This window comes from Melopsittacus undulatus, chromosome 2, assembly GCF_012275295.1.
Source record: "Melopsittacus undulatus isolate bMelUnd1 chromosome 2, bMelUnd1.mat.Z, whole genome shotgun sequence".
Taxonomy (NCBI): domain Eukaryota; kingdom Metazoa; phylum Chordata; class Aves; order Psittaciformes; family Psittaculidae; genus Melopsittacus; species Melopsittacus undulatus.
Window position 1 is genome coordinate 67392975 of NC_047528.1, and position 24899 is coordinate 67417873.

The following is a 24899-nucleotide window of genomic DNA, read 5'->3' on the forward strand; positions in this document are numbered from 1 at the left end:
AGTGCAGAATTTATATTTTCTTCAATTTTTCAGGTGCTAATAAGATCAAAAGGATGTGTTATTTTATTTAAGAGGGTTAGAATATCCTGCTTTTTGGTTGCAAAACAAAATGCTGGAGGCAAATAATGTAGCTGGTAATACATCATCATTTAAAGCATTATTTTCCTGGGTATGAATTAAGCAAAGCACAGAATTTTTGCAATCCAAAATTAAGTGGAATTTTATCTTAGGGACCATGAGACAATGAAATATCGCATCTGCTCCAGGTAATGCCCAGGGATAGCATGTTTTCTTTCTTGCTTATCTTATTACCCAGCAAAGCCTCTCTCCCCTGAAGACTGGAAGAAAACATTACCTCTGCACTAAGCCACCTTCCCATTATCAGGCAGAAACCCAAATCCTGAAAAAGAGCTAGTTGAAGAGGGAGGGAGTGGTGCTGCTGAGCAGTGTGCCTGCACACCCACCTTACCCAGGGGAAGGAGAACATGGCTCTTGAAGCAACACTCTCACTTAGCCCCCAGAGCTTGGATGGACTGGAGTCTTCCAGAGAAATTTCAGACCAAATCTCACCTGCTTGGGAAATCTCTCCACGGCATCTGAGACTAAACAAACTCGTCTCTTGCTCCAACTCCTCTCTCAGTGTGCTCCTGTGCCAGGCACACTGCGGAGGCCATAGGTACAAGCTGCGAGGAACCTCCCACAGTCTCACACTGACAGAGTACACCATGCAGACATGCCCCCAAGGCACCTTTCTATATGTGCATCTCCCTTCAGATATGCCTCTCCAGACAGATTCCCCACAAGTCAGACAGTTGATGTTGTACTGGCCTGCCTTGGCAAAGACACCTTAAACTGATCTCAGTAGCAGGGAGGAGAGTTTTTATTCCCAGCCTGCAGCCTGGAGAAACAAACCAGGTCTTCATCACTACATCTCATAAACCTTCCCACAAGAGGCTTGCCCTTACATAACCACTGCATATCCCTGACCCTGCCATTCTGGGGACAGATAGATGAAAATGCAGCTCAAAACCCATCTTTAGGGCCATAAAAACAAGACACTGTACATGCACACGCTCCCACACTACCACAGCCAAAACACGGTAATTTAGATTTACTTATTTTGAATAAAGGAAGGGTGTCTATTGTCTATTGTCTAAAGCTGTGATGTGCAAACAAGAGTTCTCTGTATTTCTTAACTGGTGTGTTTTCTTTTATAAATAGAAGGTGCTTCTAACTGTAGGAAGAAGGTAAGACTGGATTTGGCATACAGGGTGTAGCAAATCACTTTGACATCAGGATTTCACAGTATGTTCCAGTGAAGCTGTTTTCCATGGAAACCCTGCCAATCCTACATATAGGATCCCCATTATCCCATAGGGTGGTGCTAGGGATTGCACATTGCACAGAATAATGCTGCACAGAGCAGCTCCCACTGTGGGAGGCATGACAGAGTGGGAAGACAACAGAGTATGGTGTGCAGAGAGTAGCTTTCAGGGCAGGTCAAACAGATTGCTGCTGCTGACTCTTCGATGGTTTTGGGGTCATCTCATGCCACCCATCAATGACAAGGGGAATGATGTGGATAAACCTTTATCATTATGCATCTACCATACAAATAAGACTACCTGAGGCTCATGCCTAATATAAGACTCCCTACTTAAATTCCCCCTGGATTCTTGGCTTACAGCTGCAGGGAGGACTATTTGGCATGTGGAAGCAGGGTGAGAGGCTATAGGAAGCTTTGTCTCCATTGGCCTGCCCAAGAAGAAATTGCTTCAAATTGTTCACATGAGATCCATTCCCAGGTGTTTGTTCCCAGACACAAAAATAATGTTAAAGCCCAAATACCTTATATTCTCTCTCATCAGGTTGGGTAGTGGTTTTCAACTAAAAGAGGGGAGGTTCAAGCTGGATGTGAGGAAAACATCCTTTACCACGAGGGTGCTGAAATACTGGAACAGGTTGCCCACCTTATAGTGGTGTTGATGCAGCAGTCCCTTTTACATACACAAGACCTCAAATTTGTTAGTGCCTGGGCTGATTGTCTCCCCCCACTGCTCACAGAGTTCATAGGGCTGATGAGGAGCCAGCACAACAGCTTCCCCTGAGCTTAACAAGACACAGGAAAAACCTTTCTGTGGTCAAAGTTAAAACTCTGTGGTCAGAGTTCATTTGCCTCTGCAAATGAGTCCCCAGTCTCCTTCACACTCAGCTGATTCTGCTGCAATCCAGCAGCTGCTGTGCCTGGAGACACGGCCTTGACTCCTGAAGACACTAGACAGCTGCAGAGCCCAGGGGAGATGTGGGAGTGGAGGCTTTGCAGGGTGGAGGTCCATCGCTACCCATGATGATAAGGATAGTCATGATGGCGAAGTCTGCTCAGGGGACAAGCTTATTGTACAGGCATGGTTAAAACAGCTTAAGAGGGAGAGCATTTGTGAGCCCTAAAACAAAAGTAACATTGTGGAGAAACTACTTGCAGGACAGCTGATGAAAGAAAAAAAATATGTTCTGTTATTCTCCTTTTTGAAGTGCAACCCCACAGGTGACTGCATCATTGCAACTCTGGGCAGCAAACCATAGCACAGAAGCAAAAGCAAGCAGCCTTGAGGAAAGAAAATGTAGTGCCCATCTGCATCCCAAGAAAGCACAAAACTGTCAGGCTGCACTGACATAGTCCCTCAGAAGGGACTGTGGCAAATAAGCATGACAGAGCAGATGTAATAGGAAAAAAAAAAAAAAAAAACAGCGTTGGCACAATGTGGCAACACTTTCAAACACCATGCTGCCAGCAGAACAGGGAAGGATGCGCGTCTTCCCTGGGTCACCTTCCAGTGCCTGTGTCGGGCAGGACACGCTACCTGTGGGATGGTCAGAGCTGCGGCACCAACACTGCCGCTCCTGGAGTGCCTTAGGGTAGTCCTGCGGGGCAGCACTAAGCGTTAGCAAGAGTTTCAGTGCCCCGAGGCTTCGCTCAAAACGGCCACAGCCTGAGCCCACCGGCCCGGATCCAAGCGCTTGCAGCCCGGCGCATACACGGGCACAGGCTGACCCCTGCTGGCAGCCTGACCGCCGACCAGAAACGCGTTTTCCCCGGGAAAAACATATTTAAAGGGATTCCATTTGTAAAGCCGGGTGTTGAAGGAGAATCCGCAACCCCGGGCCGCACCTGCAAGCGCCCTGCGAGAGGGAGGAGGGCCTGGCCGTGGCCGGATCAACCCCAACAGTTCCTGCCACAGCGCTCCCCAGACTGTACATCGGTATGCATACATATATATACATGAGTATATATAATTATACATTAGCCAGCAGACACTCGTTCTGCATACTCAGGAATGGTCTGATAGGGCAGTCCTTCGTGCAACAGGAAGAGGTTTGTATGTATCTTAAGGTGATGAGCAGCACAGGGGCATGCACAGGCTGCCATGGTCAGGGCAGCCAGGTTTTAAGAATTTGCCAGAAAAAAAAGCAATTTTTGAAGTTTCATCCAGTCCAGCTGAAGGTGGCATTGAACAGAGGTTACATCATCACCCAGGCAGTAACTGCTCATCCTGTTCAAAGATTCATTTCCCCATGTAACCACTATCCTATGCTAAAAATCCCCAGAAATTGGGCATTGTTAAAGAACACACTCTGTCCCTGCATGTTTATGTTCCAATGCCCTGCTCTTGCTCAGTGTTTAATCTACAGATTTGGTTTCCAGAGCCTTTTAGAAGGAGTCTTTGTTGAAAGAAAAATGTATCAGCTTGGTCGTTAGGAGCAGGGAGCACTGCACACATAATGGCAATCAAATAGGCCAGCTACCAGGAAAAGAAAAAAAATCCAGATAAAACAGTAATTTCCTTTTTCCTTTCTTATCGCATCTGTCAAAGAGGACAACACAAAGCACATTCAAATAAATAGGCAGACGTTTACTGTCTAATCAGATACAGATAAGTTGCAATACATTGGAAAGTTAGCTTCTCCCCTCCACCACCTTCATGTCCTAGATCCCTGTAAAGCCCATAGAGAGAGACAGGTGCTGGCAGCCAATCCCCCATCCAGCACATACTACAGTGGACCCCTGGGACAGGGTCAATGCAGCATGCCTCAGAAGTGCCTGGAACTCTCCCTTACTAGCTAGGGACCTGACCTGAGGCAGATGTGTGTTGTAATGACATCTCAGCTTCAGTGAATTTCCAGCAACTATCACTAGCCTAACATCAGGGACTGGAGTCACTGGGAACATGAAACCTGTGACACCAAATAATGCTGTATAGTTACTAGGATCAGTGTTGGAGCTTGATCATTTCATGACTTAATGCTGTCACATCAACAAACCACTGCATATACTGAAGTAGACTTCTTGCTGGTAAGATGAGAACAAGTGAAGAGGGAGGGAGGGTGAACATCAATACAACAAGCCACTGAACAAATTATTCAGCCAAGGTTGCTCGAGTATGAGAGTTGCATCACTGTGCACAGGGCCTGTGAGGCACTCTCACTGGAACCAAAACAGTGTCAACATCTTAGACTAAAAGGAGAGAAAAGCAGCCAAGTACAAAGCAGCTAAACACTATCTTAAGTTTATGAGCTCAGAGATTCAGAGGGCTGTGTCAGAAGACAGCTTTGTCGAATGGAAAATCGTGTAACTTTGAAACAAACTTTTTGGATTTTGGTCTTACTTTGGGTGATACAAAAAAAAAGAAAAGAGATGCTAGAAGAGACTTCCAAAATATAGCTGGTGACCACTCAGTGTATACAGCTTTCTCTGATTAAAAGATGCTGAGAAACCAGGCAGGTCTGAAAGGAAAAAGAGGTCACAACCAGTCTTGACCCAAGTGTAAACCCAGAGAGGATTTTCTTCACTCCTTAAGCTATGAGACCTGCTTTTTGCGCCATGAAGTTAATGATTCTGCATTCTTTTAAAAAGCAAATGCCATGTTGTTAGCTCAAAGAAGCTAAACAGCCTGCTGAGATGCCCAAGGCCATTCCTGGCAACTATGTGTGAGAAAGTGAAAAGATTCACACCTATGAGTAAAATTCCAGCACTGTAGCTTTTGTAGAGGACTTTTGAGAGCTCAGTACTTCACTTTTGCACTTTCAGAACCCGTCATTATATGGTCAAGGGAAGACAGTGAGACCTCATGGTTTCAGATCGCGTTAAAGAGCTTCTGTGGGTAACTTCTGAGGTCTCAAGGTAGAGACAGGCAAGAAATGCCAGGCCCTGTGGCACTTGCGAGGGTCTTGGGTGTCCCCAGAAGCTGCAAGCAAAGGCAGCACAGGGTGAGAACACAGGCAAGAGAGGCTGTTATGAAAGACTATTCTGAAATCTTACATATCTTCCAACAGGTCTTTAATGATTATTATAGATTGGCAATGTTGTTATTTTTACTTTGGGCTCTTTATCCTTCAGACATGTCTGACTAAGTATACAGCAATGCTATAGCTTGGTTTTTGATGCATATAGAGGTATTTACATCTTCCTTTTACTATAATGAGCAACATGGTAGGAAGGAGTTGATTGGTTAACACTATATTTTGAAATTATTAAAATAAGCCTGTCTAGTTTCTGCTCTATTTCAGAAAATAACAGGAAAATCAGGTTTCCAAGTAGAAAAGGAGCATCTACATCAGGGATTGGTTTTTTATTAGTATTATGCCTGTACTCTACTAATAAATGTTACAAGTCCTTAACAAATTATTCTACAGACTTTGAAGCTGAACACCAAGCTCCCTAAAACAAAGTGCAGGAAAATATATGTTATTGACTGCTGAATGACATATCTAGATTGTTATTTCCACAGTACCAATCATTCCTATGTCTAACTTGATAAACTGCAGGTGTTTGAAATTGCTTCAGCAGCTAGAATACTGATACACAATAAGCACTGATGTCACATTTCTCCTGTCTGCTGTTAGCCTAAATTTACCTCATAGAAAAGAAGATGATAAGGAGTCTCTTTGCACAGAGGAATTAGAGCCTCTGTATGCCTTGGCAGCTGTACCATGGTAAAAAGATAATAGCAGGTGCAGAAGAGCAGAGTTCATGGTATTGCTGGTTTCTCCTCTATTCCAAACATGCTGCAGAGTAGAATAAGATAAATATTTTCCTACAGGACCCAAGTGCAGTGAGATGTAGACTTGCAGTTTTTAAGTGGTCTCTTTGTCCTAATGTTATCAGACGAGTTTGGTTTGTGTAATGCTCTTTGGTGCAGCAACCATTTCAGAATAAATGTCAATTTTTCATAGCCTTCTACTATGCCTGGAGTTTTAACTTCACTGCAGGTAAAAATAACTGCTACATTATTTGTTGACACTGGCCATAATGCATCCAAGATAACTGAACCAAAGGAGAGACATTAAGGGAGGTAGGTTAGTATTTTGTACAGATCCATTTCCATATTCAATGCTCAAAAAAGTTTTTGTTTCCTTTTAAAAAACATTTTTATTTATTGAACAAATTGTTTATTTCTGTACTAAATAGTTTCATGGTTATGCTCAGAAACTGATGATTACCACAGGACAAAGCTATTTCTTGTCCCATAAAGCAATGAATGCAAAAATAAATGATCTCCTGAGACAGTCATGGCAAATAGCACGGCATTCCAGGAGCCTGACAGTGACCCTGTGAATGAACGTAGCTGTACTGGTTTCAGACATTGCTAGTTCATTAGTACTTGTTCTTCTTTGCAGAGTCAAAGGGATTTGGTTTTGTTTGTGTCAAAGTTTCTCTTTGATTTTAGCTGGGAAAGGGGCAGACCTGATTTAGCTAATAAGTCTCAGTCTGGATTAGAAACGTCAGTGCTATTCTACTGACCTGCTCTGGTATTAAAAACTGACCAAGCCTACACTGAGTAAGCAAGGGTGAAAATGTAAACCAGACATATTTAGAACTGTCTTTTCTGGGTCTGGGCACTCTGTTAGCACCCTACTGCTGTACACGGCTTTTTACCTGCCTCATGTTTTAAATGAGCCTACCTTTATTTACGTTCATGTTTCTTAGATGCAAACAATCATGCCTTAGAAGGAAACACAGTGTCTTCAATGAAAACTGGTATTTCTGTGCCATAGGGGGCACTAGTTCATGTTGTAGTCCTGACAAATTTGTTAACGTCTCTGACAGCTTTAAAGCATTTCTGCAAGACCAAAAGGCTGAAAGCATGGGGTATGGGATGTAGATCTGTGAAGCTGGCAGCTTTCTGGAGTGTTAAAGCTTATGAAAATCCAAATCCAAGATAAAATGTATGGAATGTGAGCCTTGCCTTGGGGCTTTATAAAAAATGCACTGAGGCTAGTGAGAGTCCTTCCACTGCCTTCACTCAGCTTTGGATCAAGCCTTTCAAAGATGTTTGGCCTATGTGTGAGAGTACATCTGAGTGTGTTTCCCTGAAAGGGGGAACAAGGGTGGCCTCTCTGTTCAGATAATCTTAAGTAACTACCCCCGACAAGTGATTTTGCTTGTTGGCACTGGTGGAAGACAGTGCATTCCTGGGCAGAAAGTTCACTGCACAGAAGAATCATTAGTGAGCCCTTCTGTGAATCCCTCCAAGTCTCCAGAAAGTCTGCAGCAAGAGTGAATTTCTGAAGGAGCTGCTTAAAGATCTGAGGAAAACTTGGCTAAAAGAATAGCCACATGATCCTCCAGTGCCCCAAGTATTCTTGGCTTTCAGACACTAAGTCCAGTGTGACATGGCAGCCTTACACAATCAAAAAAATACCATTCAGTGATAGAACAATGCGATATCATGACAGATAAACAGAGGGGAGGAAGGAGACTGAACCCACCTTCCCCTTTCTTTCTTTCTTTATTCTCATTCGAAGTTTTTTAGCATCTAACAGTTCAGATGGAAGTGGAAACATCACACAGTGATTCTGGTTGTCTGCAGGGCAGCACAATGGCTGCATGTAAGCTGCCATGAGCATGCATGAGCATCATGATCACCTTGTATCAAGGCAAACCCATGGACACAGCCAGCTTCGAGCTCTGAAAAATATCACATGAGTTTGTTTCACCTCCAGCTTTAGGCCTCCATCATTACACCATCCCTTTAAGAATCCCTACTGAAAAATAGCCCTTGAAAAATATAATTTGCAGGTCATAGAGCTTGACAGAAGGCTGGAAGAAACTATCACCTTGATGTGTGACAATTGGCTCTACTCTGCTCTATCCTTTTATTATGGTGGTGACATCCTATTCCACTGTAGAGCACAGATACAAATAAGAAGAGGAAAGGAGACAAAACTGTTGTGCCTGACACACACTAATGACTCTCCTCCCTACCATAAAGCTGGAGCAAGATACATCTGCACTTACTCTAAATCCTATTTTCACTGTCAAAGGAGTGTAAATGAATGCTAGGTTTGGTGGGAATAGGACTAATATCTTCAAAGAGATAATTTGACCTATCTAAACTTCGCAGCAGTTTCACTGGAATACGAAATTTTCTTTACCCCAATACAGTTTGGAAATCTCACACTAGTAGTCACAAGAACGTCGAAGACAATGACTAGGTAATTTCATGCATCCCAAAGCTTTAATTTAATCATGGATCATAGTTCAGGAGACATATTATTCAAAGATATGTATGAATTTCACATTGAACTACAGACATTTGTTTCTTTTGCTTCATGCAAGATAATTGCTAGATTATGGATAATTGTTAGATAAAGAAGTCGACTTTTCATTTATCAAAGTTCATAAAAAGTTACCTTACAGCAGAAATAGTCCTCAGTTAACACAGCAATAGAAAATTCTTCATTATTAACTTTCTCTGACATCCAAGTAGTCTGCATTTTAAAGTTAAATATCAGTTATATGAAAGTAAATCAAGCACTCTCTGATGCTCAGTGTTGTAGCTCAGTAAGTGACTAAACAAAACTAATTCACAACTTTGCTCCTTCAAAAATGTAAGGAAAACCAGCAACAGTTGCTTAGCCCAAATATCGCTGGAACTGTGGGAAGGCTCCTTTTGAAAACACAGACACCTTTAGTTTAGGATTGCATGCCCCAAAATTATTGAGATGTTTTTTACTTAATGGACAGCATTGCCCTTGGAATTATTTATGATTTTATGATAAAGTGGTTCTAAGGCATCCATCTGGACCCATTCCGAGCAAGCACCTCTGCAAACAGACCTGTGCAAATAATAGGTCTAGGAACAAGGAATGAAGTCTATTTACACAAAATAAAGCTCTATAGCAAGGAGCCACAGCCCTGCAAAATGTTCCAGCATTTAACAGACACAAAAAGCCTACAATCTCATGCACCATGTATGCATGTATTGGGTAGGAATTGAGATTGTTTTTTTCCCCTCCATATAAGAATTTGTTACCCACCAAGAGCTGGGTACAATGCTGGGGCTCTCATTTTGGAAAGGAATTTGGAAGAAGGGAGGCAGTGCAGAATAAACTCAGTGAAAATATTTCAAGGGCTGGAGAGATGCCTTCTCATGAAAGAGATCAAAGGTATTCAATCTGTCCCATTTCTTAAAAAAAGAGAAAATAATCTGATACTAAAAGACTCTTGAACTTAGCGGATAAAGCTTCACACAGACTGACGTCTAGAAGCTGAAGTCAGATAAATTCAAACAGGAAATACAGGACAAATTTTGTTGCCTTTTTTGTTGGTGGTCACATTGATTAACTACTGAAACAAACTACTGAAGACAGCAGCCCAACAATGTCTTCTCAACCTGAGTTATCACTGGAACATCTGCTTAGACAAGGCACACCAACGCTTTTACCAATGCTTGTAAAACTGACTGAAATGTTCGAATGTGGGATAAAGATGTGAGAGGTGGAGTTGAGAGTCCCCCTCAAGACCCAGATGCTATGAAAGTCCAGATGTACAGATTTATTTTTAGTCCATGATCTCAAATTCATTTGGGGTTAATTTTCCAGCTTAGGAAATAAATCAGCATCAGTACCAACTGGAATTTGGTTTTTAGACCTTGGCTTTGCAGATCTTTGATAACAACCAGGGATGACAGAAATGGTTATCACAGTAGAAAAGTTGTTTTAAAAAAATACTTGAAGTAATCTGTTCCTTTTGGACCTATAAACCCGTTCAGAGGCTTAGGTGAAAGAAAAGCCTCTAGTTATTGAGATTTTTTTTTTGTACATTTTCATGCTTAAAAAGCAATGCTTCTGCCAGAAATTTTCATTGAATGCTGTTATTTATAGAGCCACTTCAGCAATGAAATAGGAAGCTGAAATCACGCTCTGCATTCTTTGGCAGCCCTTGACATGGGAAGGATGTCTGAGAGGTACTGAGAGGTATTTAGACTCTTTTTTCTTAATAATAATAAAAAGATAATAAAAATCTGTCTTCAGAGCTTCCGTATAAAAGTGAAGAACTCATTAGCTGAGAGACACACAAAATGCAAAGAGCTCATTATGCTTTTGAAGATACCAAATTTATCCAGACATTGTATTCTAATTGGATTTTCCAGCAGCAAAAGCAGAAGACTCTCAAAATGAACCCTCTAAGGGAGTCAAGAAGTGACTCTGCTCTTTCCCTTTGAGATTCTGTAGTCAACAGGACTCCTCAAGGTCTTTGTTCCTCATGACTCCCACCGCAGTGGAGAAGCTCATTCACCCACCCTGTAGAGGAGGAAGCTGATGATGACTGCTGGTGCCTGCAGCCTCACCTCCCAGCCCCAAACTGCTGAACCTTCAGAAATGTCTTCCAATAGGCCATGCCAAAGAGGAGCTTAGTTATGTGCTCTTCTCACCAGCCCTACTCTTGTTTCAAACATGAAATACCTCAGCCCCTGCTTCTCCTTGGGAAGGTACTAAAAGCGACCCTTGCACCCAAGGGGAGCTTGGTGAGGTTAGTGGGACCCAAAGGTACTTGTGCTTGGGCAGCTGCACTGCCAGAAAGGCAGCCTCACTTATCTGGGCAGTCCCTTGTCCCCCAGTGCCCACCCATGCACACGTGCTTTTGTGCTGCACAAGCAGGAGCATCTAACAGCCTTGCAGGGGGTGTTACTGATCCATGTTGTTGTGTAATTCACTGTGTGGCATAATAAGGGATCCTGGAAAATTAATGCAGAGTGCCTTTTCTTCTTTTTAACACTCAGAATACTGCAAGCTGCTTTCTCACCTAATGATATGATATGCACCATATAATAGTTCAGGTTAGAAAGCACCTGTGCAGGTCTTCTAGTCCAAACCCAGGCTAATGCAAAACTGAATCCTAGTTACCCAGGGTCTTGTTTAGCCAGGTATTGAATATTTCCCAGGACAAAGATTCCTCAGCCTCCTTCTGCCTGTTGCTGTGCTAACACACTCTCATCATGAGCAAAAATTCCTTATACGCCAGCAGAATTTTTCTTACTGTAGCTTGAGTCTGTCACTTCCTGCCTTTTACTGTGCACATCTGAGATGAGACCTGCTCTGTCTCCTCTAGAACTGCCTTTGCATGTTAAAGACAACACTAAGATACCCTGAGAGCTTTCTCTTTTCCAGGCTCTCTTAAGAGAGACAGAGATAAGAAACTCAAAAGCCTGGATATCACACATTTAATATCCCCGATGTTTGCGTAAGCAGTGAATGTGGGCTGGCATGCGCAGTCTGAGGAAGCAAAGACAGGGCATTAAAATGTAGCCCTACCAGAAGATATCAACTTTGGTCAGTGCCACTAACATAGTGGGTAGCCCCAAGAAAACCTTTTAAAACCTCTGTCTCAGATTTCCTACATCTAAAGATTGCATCAATGAACTTACCACATCAGACATGTGAAATTTTTAGTCATTTGAGATTAAAATCAACTTAAACCACAGCAGTATTGCAAGTCTATCAGCAACAACATTGTCGTCAGACAGGCAAAGAATAAAGTACTCCACTAAATACACTTACTCCTTTTTGTACTAAGTACGTAAGGCAGAGGGACAAGACTGCCAGCCCAGCAAAAGCCCCTTTCCTGCCTGTCCTAAGCCCAAGGGAATTTGTACAAGGTAAATGGCTTCATGCTGTCAGAGGGTTTTGTAGAACTCAGACTTTTTTTCGCAGCTCATCAGAGAAAGAAGCTACAGGAAAATGGTTTACTGAGGGAAATATCAGACTCCCTGTGCTGTTATCCATGAGGAATGCATCTCCAGAAACATTTGGAACACAAAATCACTTCCAGCACAACAGCTATGGCATAATGGCTGCCTGCTGACCAGCTATCACCTGAAGCTAGCAAAGGAGAAATCACGAGCTGTGTGATGATGGTCTTAGGACTGGATCATACAAGTACATCATCACTGTGAACCTCGGAGCATGGTCATGGTGTGCAGGCTCTGTTCCCAGTGCTGCCACTCTGACGATCCTCACCAGAACCTCTGTGTCAGACCTGGAAATGGATAACCACATGGGGACCTGCTGCGAAACACCAGACACGTTCAGTGTAATGCAAGAGCTCTTACCCCAGTAACTTCTTTGGGTATTCATTTTTCAAATCTGCTTTAGAAAAGTGCTTTGGGTGAAACCTTCATTTCTGTGAAATGAGAAGAACTTTGTCCTCACTGAAGTCAGTGGCAAATATTTCTCTATTTGTACCTCTGGCAAAACAGGAAAATATACACTTTTGAAATCAAAATGAAGCTGTCTGTGGTTTCCTATTTTCAGCCAGGCTGCAATGACTTGGTTTCACTGTGGTTCCAACATGCATGCAAATGAATTTATTTACTGTTATTTAATTCAGTAAAGCTGAAGCACATATGTTGTGCCAGAGTTGAGACTTATGCCCAATTAAGCCTTGAAAAATAAGATCAGAAAGAGACACAAAAAGTGCTATAAGAAGCAGTGAAAGGGAATGGACAAAACAGAGTCACTGCTGACATCTTCAGTCATAAAATCTTCAGTACATGCAGGCATTTCATCAGGATCTTAGTTGCCTAGGATAATCTCCTAACAGGGGCTTACCCAAACAGAATAGAATCACAGAACAGTTAGGGTTGGAAAGGACCTTAAGATCACCTAGTTCCAACCCCGCTGCCATGGGCAGGGACACCTCGCACTTAACCATGTCACCCAAGGCTCTGTCCAATCTGGCCCTGATCACTGCCAGGGATGGAGCATTCACAACCACCCTGGACAACCCATTCCAGTACCTCATCACCCTAACAGTAAAGAATTTCTTCCTTATATCCAGTCTAAACTTCCCCTGTTTAAGTTTTAACCCGTTACCCCTTGTCCTATCATTACAGTCCCTAATGAACAGTCCCTCACCAGCATCCTTATAGACCCCCTTCAGATACTGGAAGGCTGCTATGAGGTCTCCACGCAGCCTTCACTTCTCCAGGCTGAACAGCCCCAGCTTTCTCAGCCTGTCTTCATATGGGAGGTGCTCCAGTCCCCTGATCATCCTCGTGGCCCTCCTCTGGACTTGTTCTAACAGTTCCATGTCCTTTTCATGTTGAGGACACCAGAACTGCACACAATACTCCAAGTGAGGTCTCATGAGAGCAGAGTAGAGGGGCAGGATCACCTCCTTCGACCTGCTGGTCACGCTTCTTTTGATGCAGCCCAGGATACAGTTGGCTTTCTAGGCTCTGAGCGCACACTGAAGCTGGCTCATGTTCATTTTCTCATTTACTAACACCCCCAAGTCCTCCTCCACAGGGCAGACTACACTGGTTCTACCCTGGGTTCTAGTGCTCAAACAGCTTATATGTCCAAGACAAAGAAAAGGGCCACGTAATGAAATCTCTTGCATAAAAAGTGTTAGCAGAAAGTGGTAATCTCAGGGTATTATGATCACACAGCCTTTATAAAGTTATAACCCTCATATATTTGCCACATACCTGTGCTGAGCTGTGCATACACAACAGTAAGTATGTCCTTTGCTAACCAAAGAGAAATGACCAAGTGATTCACTGCATAAATTGGTACTTATCTGATGAGAAATTCTTTGAAAACAGAAAAAGGGATGTAGGAGTGTCTCCTGATACATCAGGTCCCTGTTCAACCCCAGACCAAGTTAGGTGTGATTGTACATACAGTTACTCTAGAGTTTTTTGATGGCCAGTTACCCTTTAGCTTATTGAGAGATTTTCTGGCTTCTAGCTAAAGCATTCAGTGCCCCTGCAAAGCAGAGCACTGGAGGCAAGGCATCCTCTCCACCAGGGCAGACCCAGCTAAAACTGTCATGGCTGGCATGAAAAAAATTCACTGCTTAGATGGTCTTGGAAGCTAACAAGGAAAATACACGGAAAATGTCAAGGAGAAAAAGAAGAAAATTCATTTCCACGTGGTGCTTAAATAAAAACCCATGAAATTATTCATTGATATCAAAGACCATATTATTCATTTAAATCACTCAGCTTCCTTCTTCAGGAGAAAAACATTGCAGCATTGTATAGTGCTAGGAGGGAAGGAGTACTCCCTAACAACCAGACAGTACCTCTCTATGAAAGTCTAGTGCATCACTGATCACTCAGGATACAGACATGGAGCAACAGCCCTTAAATCCTTGAGGCAAATACAAGTTCTAAATGTAAGTGGTTATGTGTGTGTGACTGATACATCTACTTTTCCAAAGAAGATGCTTCTTTCAGTCTAAATTCACATTTAATTTTTTTAAACTCGTTTTCTTTCCTGTTTTTGATTTTTACTCAAAATGCTCACAGGCAGGCACAAGCACAAAGCACTAGCTGCTGCCCAAAATTACATATGCAATGTAAAGCCTGCAGCCTAACAAAACAGTAAATACACAATGGCACAAGAAACTCTCCTTTCATTACCTTCCTTGGTTCAAGTCAGGGATATAAAAGAAGTGCTTGCAAAAACATTTCTTTTGTTAAAGATGTACATTAGTTTGTAAGACTGACACAAGGATACACTATCACATTAGGATGTGGTCTGTGGAAGAACCACAGTGCTGCTGCTGAAATGCAGGAAGATTAAGGTTAAGTCACAGTTCAGCTCATCTGTCATGTCGACAGCCAAGGTCATGCTTATGGACCAGCTCAGAGCTGCCCTCCCTTGCCCAAAGTCCCATGTCCTGCCTTCCCCAGTATCCAAGGATTTGCAGCTCCAAGTGATGGTAGTTTTGCTCTCCACAGCCCTTGTTGGACTTCCATGGCATGAACTTGTCCAGCCATCTTTTGAACCCATGAAAATGTCAAGAATTCTCAAATTCCTGTTGCAAGTAGCTCCTAGCAGGTGATACCCCATTGCAAGTGATATTTTATTAAAAGAAGTTTTTTCCCTGGATGACTGCAGACATTCTGGTTAAAACCAGACTGGAAGAGGGACTCTAAGCATCAAGAAGACCAAGGGCTCATTTGGAATACAGGGGAGGTGGATTAAAATCTGTGGTTTAACACTAGATAAGCATCTGAATGTCGCACCAGCCCAGCATTCGACCTGACTTTGGGTATTTTGATGCTAATATGTACCAGAAGAAGCTGTTGGAGTTGCACCAGTTTCTGCAAACTGGTCAACTCCACCAATTTCTGCATATCTCTTGGATTAGGGAAAAGAAGATTTGTCAGCCTGTGACAAGGTATTTATTTCTTGTGGGTAAGATGCAGCTTGAAGTTTCTTCCCTGGAAGATCTGAAGCCAGCCAAAGCCCTACTGCAGAGGACATAGAACAAGAACAGTCAAGGCTGGGAGGGACCTCTGCAGATTGCCTTGCCCAAACCTTGCTCAAACCAGGCCTGGCTTCAAAGACAGCTAAGGCAGACTAAGGTACTATAATCTGAGATACCCAAAGCAGCCCAGGGTTTGAGCCAGGTGCTCCCTGAGTATGTGAACCCAATGTAAGAAGGGAATGGGCTCCTGATAACCAATAGGCTACAGCTCTGGGAAGACACAGATGTAGATTTTGTGTCTCCCAAGACTGAGGACAGCACAAGCACCAGACTGTCCTTCACAGAGTCTTCATCTGCCTCTTATTCATGGATACTTCATTTCAACTCAACACCAATGGTAAATGTTTCTTAAGCGTAATTCCCTTTCAGGAAGGTTTTAGGCAGAACTGGGTATCTCTCTCTCAATCCATAAGGTCAGTTTTCAAAGCTAATATGCATCCTTATTTTACCAAGGCAATTCTGAAAAGTTCACCCTCCACCCCATGTGCACAAGCCACCACCCTAGTCTGGGCCCCACTCTGCCCAGAAGGATGTTTGCTTTAAAGAAGATGGCGAAGCCTGTACCAAACTGTACCAGGCAAGGGCCAGACCCCGATGCACATGATAGCAGCAAGAGTGCTTGGCTGATGCCTGTCCCTTAGCTGACTGGCCTGACTGTTCTGTAAAATCCTGCAGACGCCAATGAGGCGTTCCGGGTTAGATGCAGACAATCAAGATGTAAAATCCACTATGGGAGGAGATGGGGATTTATGAATAAACCTCCCACTTCCCTGCACGCCTACAGCAACCTACCCCAGTTCCCTGCTCTGTCCGAGTACTCTTGAGCTGTCACATGAAGAGTCATCCATGGGCAACAAGCTTGCCAAGCTCCAGCTCAGATAAAGGATAATTGTCTGCTACTGGCTATAGTTAAGCACTTTCTCTCCTGTACTTCTGAACTTCTTAGTGTAACACACCAGGAAAAATAATTTCAATGGGAAACTGTATCTGCAAGGTAAAACACTAGTTTATAAACTAAATTAGCCCCTATTCATTCACTAGGAGGTTTTAAAGTAAACCAAGCAAGGGCATACAAGCACAAGACTGCCAATTTTGAAAAATGTGTATTAGTAGTTATATAAGCAAGTATAAAACACCAGTACAAAAAAAAACCAAGGGGCTCTAGCCTTCAATTGATTATAACAAGCTGAGTTTAGTATTGAAAAAATCAGGTCCTTTACTGAAGCTTGAGCCATGTTTGAGGGTATTTAAGGCACTCCCAGTAAGTTTTCTTGTGCCTATTAGTGAGTGAGTGTGTTCAGCTGCCTCATTTCCTACAGAAGCACAGCTGAAGTGCCTCTGCCTCCCCCTCCCTCTGTCACCATTTTCAGGACCTTATCTTAGGGGCACACAGCTGTCTCATCCATGTATATCCCAGGGCTCACTTTGGGGAGTTTCCAAGTTTTCCAGCAGTATTTGTATTCAGACTCTGTAATTAGCCTACTGCTATTCACAATTGCCAGGTAAAATTCTCCCCGCTACTGATGAGACAAAGCAAAAATGTTTAATTACCTAATCAGGAAAATAGAAGATTAATAACAGAGATTCATGAAGGTGCATTTTGTATTTGAAAAGGTAAAAGAAAACATGTTGACAGAGCTACCAAAAAGGTGGAAACTTGTCTTGTTTTAAAGAGCCCTCTTAACCAGAAATCTGCCTCCATATATTCTTGAACACAAATGGCAAATATTCAAAAGTACTGTATGGTATGAACATTACTGATGATAAATGACACTGCTTTGACAAATATTTCCACCTACAAAACTCTGGTTAGATTGATTAAAACAGATTTCTAAATTACCCATCTATCATGAGATCTCTACAGTGCTGTGAAAGTTGCTTCTACTGCATGAATTCCACTAGGAACTAAAATTAAGGGTCCTTGCAAAGAGCTACAATGACTAAGATTAACATATACCATTTGTAAAGATCAATCACTAGAGAAGATGTGCAAACAGAAAAATGGCTCCTTCAGCATCATACAACTATTAGATGATGTCGCTACAGACAAAGAGGTATTGCCTCAACTATGCATATGCCTATAGGTTATGATTAATGTCTGTCATAAGAGAACCTGCGTTTTAAGGGACTCTAGTCTGAGAGTAGTTTGTAGTGCTATATCCTGAACAGTTGCAACATCTCTCCAATTTGTACTTAGTACATCTTTTGGCACTGTGCACCTTGAACACTGCCCCATTCCCAAGAAAATGGAAAAAAAAATCTTATATATTTGTGGTATTTGTGTTATGACATAAATACAGTTCCACAAGGCACTTTAACCAATCCAATTGTCCTGAAAAAAAAAAAAAACAAATTGCAAGCTTACAAACCTACAAAGCCATAACAAAAATGTATTTCTATGACGAGCAATCGCAAAATGTCATGTTTCATTGGTACTCTGAAAGAGAAACTCTTTCAGAGGGAAAATCTTCCATAAACATCCTTTGCTGTTCAAGGAACGTGGACTGTCACATTTATATTTCTGCTTTGATTTAGTTTCAAAAAAAACCCTTTCCAGCAAGTTTCCCAGCACCCTTGCTGAAGCAGCTCCTGCATCGTGCACTTTGCTGTGCTCTCCCTGCTGCTGCTCCCCACAGAACACAAAAGACATCGCACTTGTACCTCATGCCTCATAGGACAGCCACCTCCCTGCATAGTTATTGACAAATCCATATAATCAGGAACCCATAAATCCAAAAGAACTCATGTAGCCGTACTGCCTTCCTGCTGCTGGACTGGGAGAAATCCTCCTGATCTGAATACAGGTAAAAAAATGAGTGTTCCTATGAATAATGGAAAAGAAAATATTACACATTCCAGTGCAAGGCTTGTGATCACAGCAAACCTTTGGCTTTAGAGCAGCCCTGGCATACCCCACCATGGCCAAGTCTCTCTCCCTTATATTTGACTAAACATTGCTCAGGGGTCATTATATCCATCAGTGAAAAATCATGGCACCAACTCTAATCTTGCTGGAGAAGAGCTCTTAGTAGGCACTCTCTGTGAAGCTGCTGAGAACTGCAGCCCAGCTGTGGCAGTAGCTGAATTAGGCACTAGCTTGTTCCCCACATCCAAGCCTCTGGTGGCTGAGCTGCAAGCTACAACATCACAGCTGTATTAGCAGAAAGCAGTTTAGTTGGGCTGAGTAGAATTTGGTAGCTGGGAACTAGTACAGGAAAAAAAATAAATAAAATAAAATAAAAATAGCCAATGAAACAAGCAGAAAAACCCTGCTGTCCCTTTTTGTGAAGCAACCAGAGAAATCCTAGGCCAGCCTCTTGAAAAAGAATAATCAATGCTCTTGTCAATTTTGAAATTACAAGTTATAATATACTATCATGCCCAGATGGTTTATGTAATTAAAACAAACATTTAGCAGATCAATTTTCTATGCTAAATTAAATTAATAATTGTAATGATACCTGTAACCACTAGATCAGGTTGCTCAAGGCCCCTCTCAAAACTTGCCTGGAACACTGTCAGGGATGGGGCAGCCACAGCTTCTCTGGGCAACCTGTGCCAGTGCCTCAGCACCCTCACAATAAAGAATTTCTTCCTAATGTCTAAGCTGAACCTCCTCTCTTTTGGTTTAAAGCAATTGCTCCTTGTCCTATCCCTATATGTCCTTGTAAAAAGTCCCTCTCCAGATTTCTTATAGGTCCCTCTAGGTACTGGAATCTGCTATGAGGTCTCCACGCAGCCTTCTCTTCTCCAGGCTGAATAGCCCCAGCTTTCTCAGTCTGTGTTCATATGGGAAGTGCTCCAGCCCTCTTATCATCCTTGTGGCCCTCCTCTCCAGGTCTGTCTTTCTTAGGTTGGGGGCCCCAGATCTGAATGCAGTACTCCAGGTGGAGTCTCACAAGAACAAATAGAGGGGAAGAATTACGCTCCTTTCAATGCAGCCCAGCATACAGTTTGCTTTCTGAGCTTCTGCATAGCAGAAGCACACACTGCTGGGTCATTTTGAGATTCTCATCAACCAACACCTCAAAGTCCTTCTCCTCAGGGCTGCTCTGAATCCACTCTCCACTCAGCCTATAGCTGTGCTTGGGATTGCCTGGCCCAGGTGCAGAACCTTGCACTTAGTGTGAATGGATGGTTTTGGCAGCCCCATGCAGCTTTTCTAATGGACACAGACTGTTTTCTTTCTTCTCTTTGCCAAACTGAAATATCAGTGGGTTCATTCCTCTTTCCTGTTTGATCTGTTCCTAGATGGACATGCAGATTTTAGAGCAGATGATGATCCTACAGTGACCACATTAAAAAAGCAAACATCTGCCAACCATTACCACATGGTGGTTTCTAAGATAATGCTCAACTTGTCCCTGCTCGAAGCAGTGACACACACAGCGTGTGCCTGCCAGAAAATAGTAGGATTATGGCAGTATTCTGGCTCTTTGCCCAAAAATTGTAAGAAAAGTCATCCAACCTTTGGTACCCAGACTTAAGTAATAATTTTCTTTTGTAAGCGGAACAGGCTGATGGGGTTTTGTAATGCTCTTGAAGAAGAAACCAGGTCATCACTGTATCAAATAGGGAAACTTTATTGCACTGTTAACACAATATGATAATATTTGCTCTTGTCTCAATTTCACTTTTTGTTCCTTTTGTTTTTAATTGAATAAAATAACCCTAACTGAATACAGTTGCTACCCTTCCCCTAAAACATATAATGGCTATGTAGCTATTCTACAGAAGTAATTTACCAAAACCCCAGCAGTTTAATCTATTCTGTGAGACGACAGCCAAATCTTAACAATAATAACCTGAAGGCTTTCTGCTGTAACAGGATTTAGCAATAACTTTTAATTGGCAGTTCAAAGTTAATCCTCAGGGGAAAATGTGATTTGGCAAGAGCACCCAGTCACAGAAAGAAAAAAAATGTATTCATTATATTATGGAGTTTTTTTCTCAGTATTTCTACAGCTACTGTTATTGGGAAACCATGTAGAAATAATTGTTGTATTGTCTCGGACTAACAAGGCCCGTCTTATGTGACACATTTTATCCCTTTTATACGTTATTTCTCTATTAATGAAAAAGAAGGCGAAAGTTTAAATTTCTCAGTTCTCCCAGTAGGCTATAGCTTATTTTAACACACTTTCTGAAGGGAAAATAGTAGATACATCCCTTAGACTAGCGCTCTGCTCTTCTCTTTCTGTCCCTCAACAGTTTCACATGGCCACAAGCCTGTGTTTTCCTTCTTTCCCTCTTTTCCTGCTCAAACATCGCCCCTAAAGGCTTGTGGTGAGGAACCATTTCTCCTAGATTTTGCTGTATAAAAACCTATAAGCCAGGCAATTCTTCTCATTAACTCACCAGGATCTGTTCAGCTCTAAATTTTAGTAATTCTGTCATCCATGGTTTCCTTTCTTTGTTCCAGTGATTTTTAAGACTAACTCATGGTGACCTGCTCAACTCAGAGGAAAGCATATGGATGCCTCAGGAGAGAACTGATGAGGTCCAAATTAGCCTCCTACTGATAGATCAGGGTCTGCATTGAAAGCTAAGCTTTCTGCAGCAATGCAGGAGTTCCCCTTGTGAAACTACCAGGAATTCTGATGGCACTATATAAGAAGACCAACTTTTTTTTTTTTATGAGAGTTCAGGTAGCAAATAAGAGTGTTTTCCACTTATGACTATATTAAGAAGCACAAAAATATCCCTATACTTCAGCTTAACCATACCTCTTGAAAGCTGCAGCTCTTCAACATCTTTATTACATCTATATGTAATAGATTTTATTCTCAAAAGTATACATATGAATATTTCCCATAAAAAATATATAGCAACATTTAAATGACAGATCCTCCAACCTCTTGCCTTAAGTTTTATTGAAAACCAAATGTTCACACCTAATCTGTAAAATCTCAAGCTCTTGGGAAGTGGTGAGACGGTTTCACCCTCTTAGACCTGCCACAAATGCAGGGCTGAGCACAACAGGCAAGTCCATTGTTGGTCTCCAGCTGCTCTCCTGCTGTCAGACTGCTCCAGCAAGATGACTGGAAAAATCACAACAGCCTGTTACAAATACAGCCAACATGACTGAAATTGTTGAAAAGGAATAGGAGTATATACCTGCTGCATTCATTATTTATTCAATCATTTTACTTCAGACAGGAATTCACTCCACAATACGAATGTTTTATCTCAACACAGAGACCTAAAGACACTTTTTAAACATGAAGGGTCATATTTTACAGAATTATCTAGCCCCAGAAGTAAGCCTGAAGCACTTCCCTTGCACATAAATTAAATAGGAGAGTCAAAAAAATATCCATTAAAAATGCAAGTAAGTTTGAGTCCCGAAGGAATCTACAATCTAAAGTAAGTTAAACCAATCTTTTAAATATTAAATATTCTGGGAAAGGTTAATGTTTGAGACAATGCAAAGGTAAAAGGAAATGTAACCAAAAGAACCATCAAACCCTGTAACATATACTCAATGTGTCTCACTGATGTTTTAAAAAGCTGAATACTCAGGTACACATAAATGCTCTTGAGAGATCCTGCGCTATTTGCAAAGTTTGACTAAGTTTTAATATGTAATATTTTATTGCATACATTAAAACTCATCCTCTCAAGATAACTGAATTACAACAAGCTATTCTAGAAAGCATTTCTTTTAGAAAAGTTGCATTTTACCTGCTCTTTTGAAGAATTTCTGAAGCAGTTCTTTTGCTTGAAAATAAAAAACTCTGAAATGAAATAAAATAAAAATAAAAATCACAGATGTTGAAAGGAAAAGAGGCTTGGTTCAGCTGAGGGAGCTGCAAGATGCCTGGTGTTTTCTGAAGAAAGAGTTTATTTGGGTAAATGACCTTGTCGCTATGGAATTCAGCTCAGTTCTTTGTAGTAAGCATCTCTGGATGGGGAGAAAGTGGCATTGTATCCTGTGCACACTCATAAATGAGGCAGGAATTCCCAGATTTGCCATCATGTGACTTCAGTGAGGAACTAGCACTTGACTTACTCCCAGGACCGGTTACTCCCTGCCCAAACACAGCTCTTCTGAAGCCTGAGATGGGTGTAACAAGTGGCAAAAGAGAAAGAGCACACTGATCATTATTAGCTTCACTGAGCAGACACTTCAGGCACTGCCCTGAGTTTGGGCAGAAAGCAAGAAGAAAACAGAGCAGAAGTACTGTTATGAAACTGCCACTGAAGTTATAAAAGAACAGATGTAATAGTTCTATGAAAAACTGCTTGTATTTGAAAGGGGAGTGAAAACTCACTTTTTCTGCCATCAGAAAGTACTAAAAAATATATTGACAAACACTCATTCTCATTCTTTATTCTGTGATTTCAAAGATTTATGAATTACATTGCAGTACTAACTGCAATATTAATTAAGCACCACACCACCCAAACTCTTTTTTGCCAATATCAGACAAAAACTGATAAAATATAATATAATCTACATTCCCTGTACATTATATGTCAACTGAGGAAACAGATGCTACATTAGTATGATAGCAAGATGCAGAATAAGACAAAGGCAAGTAATATAAAATTCATTCTTCAAAAAAAGAATTATGCTGTTGACATTTTGCCTTGAAGAGCTTCATGACATTAAGCAGTAATGATGGGGTTTGCTATCTGAGCCTTCCTGAAGAAGCAATTGTTCTTGAAAGATGAGTAACTATTTTTGACCTTCTAAGATTCAAGGAAGAGATGAACACTTCCAGCTCCCTCAGGATTATCCATAAGGTCATCAATAGTTATCTCACATGTTTTCATTTTATGAGCATCATGAATGCACATCCATTGCCTGACTCTTCTCTTGGTCCTGAGAGAGGTGTGTACTATATGAGTCTGGTGAAGAAATGCACTAAGGTAGACCATTTTGCAGTTTCTGTTGAATTGTTCCATTTGTGCTGTTGCTGGAGTTACTTAATTGTCCAAAAGTATGCTTTTCAAAGTTTGGAGATTTTTTTTCTCCTAGGCTGTAAAGCATATTTAATAGATGCTCTTTTATTGTAAAAATAGGTTCCAGTTTAGTCTGATTGTCTAAAAACACCAAGGTGACAATAGCGTAGACTCTAGGACATTATTTACACCCCTGTAACTGAAGAAGTGCCTGCTCATGCTTTGTGAATAGAAATCTATTTATACCTATACTCAGTATCACAGGACACATACTCCATGACTGCTTCAGTGTGGTAGTAGATCTGCCAGTGAGACAAGCCTTCTTAATTGCAGCAAATATAATTTCCATGAAAATATTATAAATATACAGATTATAAATATACAGGTGTCCTCCCATCCAATTTTATGTAGACCAGTGATCCCAATTCTCCTTTAAAAGCTTATTTGGTACAAAAAAAGAATCCCTTTAGTAAGATAAATTATCCATCTCCAACTTTATAATATATTTGTGTTTCTATTGCTTAGATGCTTCAGCCATGGCTGAGAATCCCAAAGTACAGAAAAATAGTAAGTTTCCCTCTATACAGATAATGTAAAATGCAGAAGACAGAAAACAGGGTAAGAAGTGAATAAAACATTGCTGATCTGCATAGCAATTGTAGTATTTCAGGAGGGCACACTTCAAAGGGATGCAGACTATTTTGTTTGCCGTAAAAGTTCACTAAACATGCATTAACTCATTTAACCTACACTTCCATCAAGATTTGTGCAATGTCACTGAGACAGCAGTATTGAGTGTAAGGCCAGGCAGAAATCCTGAGAAGTAAAAAGAAATGTTTCCTGTGAAGTTTACGTGTCAGATAAGTATCTCCATGCACTCTAGTGGTAATCTAGAGTCTTCTGTGCACACAGAAAGTATAAGTGCTACATGATGACATGGACTCGCTGTGTTCTTCCAGGTTTTCGAAAGCTGCATACATCCCCAGGCTGGAAGAAGCTGCAGCATTTCCCTCCCAGGTTATAAAAAGCCTACAAGAGTCAAGCCTACCCAGATGAGTGTACTGAAGAGATTAACTGAAGTGATTCTCACCAGCAGCAAAAAAGTGTTGCCCAGCATAAAAAATAGGAGGCAAGGTATCCTTAGGGAAAACAGATTAAGGCAAACTCAAGACACTCAGGACGCATGGGACAAAACAAAAATGGGAAGCAGATGGGCACCTTATGATAGAAAGGGGTTTAAGAAGGTTAGTTGCAGATCCTGTGCAAATTACAGCTGAGCAGATCCTGGAAGACTCCATAGTTCAGAAGAAAACACCAGATGACTTCAGTATCCTGAGTTATGTGCTGGTAAACAGGGGCTGGTGTCTGAGCAAGATGAGAAATGGAAGGAAAATGCATCAAGTGTTTATTATTATTCTCCTAGTTC

General features: G+C 41.6%; 1 protein-coding gene across 1 annotated transcript in view; it reads right to left on the minus strand.

Moving 5' to 3' along the window:
* OCA2 (OCA2 melanosomal transmembrane protein) overlaps positions 1–22354 on the minus strand; it is a 189950-nt gene extending 167596 nt beyond the window's left edge. Inside the window, exon 1 of the mRNA XM_005151395.3 lies at positions 22250–22354. The gene's annotated coding sequence lies outside the window, so the exon portion shown is untranslated. The remainder of the gene's footprint in view (positions 1–22249) is intronic.
* Positions 22355–24899: the final 2545 nt, after the last annotated feature.